The 6,068-nt window shown below is 54.2% G+C and overlaps 1 long non-coding RNA gene across 1 annotated transcript; it reads right to left on the bottom strand.

The window, feature by feature from the left end:
* Positions 1–697: 697 nt before the first annotated feature.
* On the bottom strand, positions 698–5,125 carry LOC128083447 (uncharacterized). The gene is made up of 3 exons (XR_008208076.1): positions 4,781–5,125; positions 1,600–1,816; positions 698–1,514 (listed from the first exon to the last, which is right to left on the bottom strand). It is a non-coding gene; the product is annotated as an uncharacterized LOC128083447 (long non-coding RNA).
* Positions 5,126–6,068: the final 943 nt, after the last annotated feature.

Genomic DNA, 6,068 nt, shown 5'->3' with positions numbered 1-6,068 from the left:
CCCAGCACTACCCCCAGCCCCATTCCCTGTGCTGTATCCACGCACTTGGTGCTCTCCATGCAGTCTGTTTGCTCTCTGCAATCCCACAAACACCCCACCAAAATTTGGAGCAGTCCTACTACAGATCTCCCTACATCAGCTTCTCTTTGTTCTTAGCAGGGACAGAAAAATATCCCAATATGTATTTTTTTTATATATTACCAATAAACTGAAAAAAAAAAAAAATAAATAAACTTCATGTTTTCAATATAGTCCCAGTTTACCACCATGGTTGTCATCTCGATCGTTGTGTGTATTTTATAAGAGGCTTCAATGATAACCAGGTTGAGCAGTTGGCTTCTCCACAGATGCGCTGTTGTCCACCAGAAGTGATCTCTGCTAGCACAGCATGTTGGAAACAATGCTGAAAAACACCAGGAAAGCGCCTGTCCTCATTGAAGCAGTGCTCTGCATTGGGTGTTCAAAGGGAAGAACCTGAATTACTCGGCACTGAACCAGCACAGCCTGAACTGCTCCATCATATAACAGCAACCCAGGGCACAGCGATGCTCCTCCACCAGTAACCCACTAATAAAGCTGGGGAAAGCCATAAGTGACCCACAGACCTGAGCTAAGGGGAATAAACCACAGCAACCTCCAAACACAGAGATGTAGATGCACGGCACTGCGCACCCATAGCATCCCCAGGAATTACATCCTGCTCCTCCAACAGCAGCCCCAAACCAGCCAAGCATTTCCTCATGGCACGCTGATGTGAAAAGATGCATGTAAAACTTTCATAGCCCTTTTCCATCTCATATTTAATGTGCGAGAGTTTCTGTGTGCCCAGGTTAGGTAAACACTGGGGAAGATTGTTTATAGAAATTATACACAGAGCGGTGCTGGTTTAATTTATCAAAAAAGGTTTTGTTGAAATAAATTTATTTTACAGCAAAACCCACTTAAACCTGTTTGAGGGATGACCGTGTTTAACCAGCCCTGTTTGTCACCCAAAAGGACAGCACTGAGATACCATCTGCCAGGGCAAATAGTCCCAAACATCCACAGAGATGGGATATCAGGAACTGGGCCAGGAAAGGAGCACTGCCACCACCGTCCCCCTGGTGATGGGTCCCACTGGGTCCCAAATTGGTGATACTGGTGGTCACTGAGCTGTACTGGGGGCTCTCAGCCCCAAAGAGACGCTGTGCCCTGTGGCACAGGGAGGGCAGGGATGCTCTGCACAAGGTGCAGTGTAGTGGCACTGCGGCTGGGGGGGCCACGATGGCACCAAGCATGGGACAGATGTGCTCAGGGATGGGCTCCCAAATGGGGACACCTCTCCAATAACAGCATCCCCAACATTTACCAGACTGATGGCTGTTCCTTGCTCTCATTGATGTGCCTGGATCACCAACACTTAGGAATAATCATAATAATAGGAGTCACCCAGTGGCCATTCCTGAGGCTCACAATGGAGTTGCATCAGTGCTCTCGCATTCCCTCTGCTGGCTCCATCCTGCTGCAGCACCCAGCTGCAAAGAGAGCCCAATTGGGAGCACTCCAAACACAGGGAACACTGCATTTCTCCCTTAACACAGCTCAGATAAACACACTTACATTAATTTCCCCCATTCAAAGGGGATAAAACGAGCAGACAAGTGGATTTAAAGTATACACCCACAAGAGTTGATCTCAGTGAGCAGCCAGGCTGGGAGGGGGCTTCATTCATTCATTGCTTCAGTCATTCATTCATTGCCAGCCCAGGGGGCAGCAGCCGGGTTCAGCTCTCTGTCAGGTTCCCAGGTTCTGCCTCGATTGTACTGATAGGCAGGGGCTGAAAAAAGAAGGGAGGGGATAAGGAAAGCTGTGCTTTGGAAGCAATCAATACAAAAAACAACTGAGGAAGACAGGGGGAGCGATTTGAAATTCTATGGGAAAGGTGGATAAAACCTGGAAAGCATGAAGGCCGGCTCTGATTTCAAAGTCCATGGTAGCATTCCAAGGCAGAGCTTTAAAATTAGAAACAGTGCACAAAGTTACTTTTCCATCGAAATGTCATGTTTTCCATCTCAGGAATGCATTCTGCCACCGGGCAGCAAGCGCTCTCCAAACAGATTTGCTGCAGCAAGAGCTTCCAGAAAAACCTCCCAGAGAAAGCAGAGCATCACTAGCGAGTGTTCTGCAAACAGCCAGCTGTAAGGGAGCAGCGTGGGCAGCGAGTCCCAGCCTGAGGTTTGCTGCTGATCCCTCAGCAAGGGACAAGAGAGATTTGGACCAGGAGCATCACCAGCAGCACCCACCGCCACCCCAAGGCCAAGGGCAGAGGACAGCCTTCCTCTTCCCTATGGTATCCCAGCACAGGGAGGTGCAGGGGCCCATTTCTGCCAGCACCCAGCCTGTGGGGCCGAAGCCCCCGTCCTGCTGGCGCCGTCCCCCCCAGCCACCCCACACAGCCCCGCTTTGAAGCCGTGCCGGGGCTGGCAGCAGCACTGGGGCTGGAAGGGATGGACGGCTTTGAAACTCAGAGAGAGATGAAAAGCAGCCGGAAGCTCATCCAACGAGTGACTGCAGGGCCAAGGCTGCTGCTCTGAGTCTGCTGAGCTCGGGCTGCTCTGCCAGAGCCTCACTCCCCTGGGAGCTGCTTGTTCAAGATCTGCTGCCTGCCCTTTCCTGGAGATGAGGCTACAGAGGGCTTCCGGCTGAAGATGCTGAGGTGCTCCCTGCCCAAACCAGTGTGCAGGATGCCACGCCTGGTTGCTGCTGCTGAACTAACAGAAGAAAAACCATTCCCTTCCCACAGAGCTCAGCACTAAGGAGCAGGAGCACCCACGGGCAACATTAGCTGCTTCCCTGCTAGCAGAGCAAGCAAAGCTGCAAACCAGGTTTAAAATAGCTGAGAACCTCAGATGGCTTTTTACCTATTGGGTTCTGCTCCAGCTAAGTTTAATGGATGTGGCTCTGGGAGCTGAGACTCCAAACACCTCAGCCCTGCAGGGACGGCAGCCTCAGGGCCCTGCACTCCTGGCACAGGGGATGCCCAGGCATTAGGAATGCAGGAGACAGGGATTAATGAGATCTGCACTAATGCACGTGATTGTTTATAGGAGCAGCCCCTCCCTAAGCCCGTTAAGCCATTAGGGCTCATCAGGGCCCTGCAGCACTGGACTGCCCAGCAGAGCTGCTGCTCGTCTGCACTCCCAAGACCAAGTTGGGCTTGGAGCAGTGGGCAGACGTTTTGTCCAGAAGAACCCAGTGAGCAGAGCTGTGTCTGTCATTTCTCCCTGGGTGCACCCTCTGCAAAATCATCCCGGTGTGACAAGCATCACTCCCTGCATGGCACTAGACCAAGCATTGCATCCACACACACTATGTTGGGCACCCACAAAGCAGCCCTTCTGCATCCAGCTCCTTCACAAGGCACAAATCTTCAATTCGTGGGCTTCTCTCTAATGGGGGATTTGTAGCACCGAGGTCAGACCCACCAGTGCCTCCTTTCCTGCCCACGGGGCACAGCTGGTGCACTGCCTGGCTTCCCTTTCAGCCCTGATGGACTCAGCTGGCTGTGATGGTGCATTCTCTCCTCTTTTTTTTTTTTTTTCCTCCTCCTTAATTGCAAATCTGAGTGCTCCTTAAGGAGCTCCCAGAAAAGGAAAAGGTTACCCTGGCCCCAGCCCCGTGGTGCCAAACAGTCTGGTCCAGCCTCAGTCCCAGCTCTGGGGGATACAGACGACCACAGGGCTCTAATCTCCCCGCTGCTGCCTGATAATCTGCTCTGCAATTTGCAGATAGGGCAGTGGAGGCTCCAGGAATGGGGCAAGGTCCCCTTTGTACATCTGGAGGATGTCCACATACATGTGGAGTTTGGGCTGGAGATGGAGCAATTAACACCATCCTTTCACCTTTCTGGGAGTGTTGGAGGAGCCCCAAAATAGAGGAGCCCTTAATCCAGAGACTTCTTAACCAGTTGGACCAATAGGGCCAAAAGGAGGACCATGTCATCATTGTGGGACACAGGGACATAACCACCCTACAAAGGAGTGGGGTGTCCCAGTGTGTCACCAACATGACAGGACAGCAGCACAGCTATTTGCTTTGGAAAGCTGAGATTTCTGCTCAGTTTTTTCCCTCCCCATCAGAAGGAAATGGGTTCAGAGAGCTGCGGGCAGGGGTGGGTCTGCCTGAAAACAACAACGGGGAAAAGAAACAAAAAGAGATATTTAGAAAAAGAATGCACATCTAGGATGGAAATCCCTGCAAACACTCCCTCTCGTGGAGGCTCGTCCCATTGCCCAGCCCTGTTACTTGGAGGCTTTAATGGCCAAACCACCCTCATTTCCTACTGAGGCACCAGGAAGGTACAGGACTGGGAAGTGAGAGACACCTGCATGTATTTACCCTGACCCATCCCTGCTGGGTGCCATTTCTCTTTTAAAGCCATTTGGGGGGGGGGGGGGGGGGTGTCCCCAAGCACTGACATCACCTGGGCCAGGGACAGTGGGAGGATTGCAGAGCTGAGTGGTGCTGCAGCTCGTTACTTCTCAGCCCAGGGATTTATTTCCCAAAAGTCTTTAACTGATTCCCCCAGCTGTATGGGATTTTGCACCGACAACACCTTTCTGCTGGGAACGGAGCCAGCATCCCCACAAGGTCATTTTGCAAAGACAATTAGGTGCTCCCCTGACAGCGCTGTCTCATTTTAATTAGATCTCATTTCCTAAGAATTACAGAGCATGCCAGGCCCAGGGCTGGAGGCAACGGCCATTTACCGAAATCAATGGGAGTTGAAGGACAGCTGTACCTGTGCTTATGTCACCGCTCACAGCGAAGCCGATTCGATGGGGAATAAAAACAGCCCTTCTGCATGACTTCATCCCTTAATACTCCAGGCGGTATAAAACCCAGCGTGCAGAAGGCAGAGCAGCCCCACCTCTGGCTGCTCACTCGCGCTTAACTGCCTCGGAGCGAGCATTCCCTGCTCCCCACGGCGGGATGGGCACAGCCAAACCCACAGCAAGAGGGCAGCGCGGCCGCTCGCGGTCCATCCGTCCGCCCCGTCGGGGAAGTCCCACCCAGCTGCCCTCCCCCTCTGATCTGCCCGCGGCGCGGAGCGACGGCACCACCTGGCGGCGGCGTGGGGCGGCCGGGACCTGTGGGAAAAAGTCTTTTTACCCACCTTTTCTTCCCTAAATCCCTTCCCTTTCCCCCTCCCCTCCTCCCCCACTTAAAAAAAAGAAAAAGTGTTTTTCCTCCTGCTCCCACCCCGCTGCCCCTTAGCGGTGCCCATGGCCGCTCAGAGAGGAGCGGTGAGACCTTTGTGCTGGCAGCCCCGTCCCGCCCCGTCGGATGCGCGGCTCCGGGCCGTCCTGGGAAAGGGCCGGGTGGGCGCCGCGGGGCTTCGGGCCCGGCTTTCTCCCAGCATCACCCATTGATACAGGCGACGGGAATAAACCGACAGCCTCCCCTTTCCCCTTTCCCACCCTATCCTTACAGTGAAGCCAATGCAACTCGTGCCTGCGGCTCGTAGGCAGCTCTAGGTCCAAATAAACAGCGCTCTTTCACAAATAACGTTCCTAATCCCCACCCCCCCCGACCCCCCACTCCTGACGGTGTCAACACTGACCAAAGCAACGCTGGGAACAGAGAGGGACAGACAGCCCGAAAGACAGCCCCCACACTCCCATCTCACAGCCAAACATCCCTGTACAAATCCAGGGTTCCCATTCCCCCACCACATCGCGGCTGAGCAGAGCGGAGGAAGAAGTGGTGAAGGAGAAAAAAGGGGGCTCGAGCAGCCAGTACTGACCTTCTCCAGAAAAAAAAAACAGCGGCAGCACAGAGCGAGCCGATGCCGGGTGCTGCCCCATATATCGCACACGGCCGCAGGTGCAGGGCCGAGGACTGCCGTCGGGGCGCGCCCTGCCTCGAGCACAGGTGCGCGGGTGCGCAGAGCCCTGCGCGGGTAATTGGGGCTGAGGGCGCGCAGTGGAGTCTCACGGAGGCTCCAGCGCTGCTCTTTGTGCCTCTCCCCGCCACCGGGGCCGACAGACAGAGCGGCGACCCCGCGGGTAATTGGGGCTGCGGGGCCG

This window comes from Tympanuchus pallidicinctus, unplaced genomic scaffold (assembly GCF_026119805.1).
Source record: "Tympanuchus pallidicinctus isolate F22 unplaced genomic scaffold, pur_lepc_1.0 scaffold24, whole genome shotgun sequence".
NCBI lineage: Eukaryota > Metazoa > Chordata > Aves > Galliformes > Phasianidae > Tympanuchus > Tympanuchus pallidicinctus.
The sequence above is the reverse complement of the archived record's forward strand: the minus strand, read 5'-3'. Positions and strand labels throughout refer to the sequence as shown.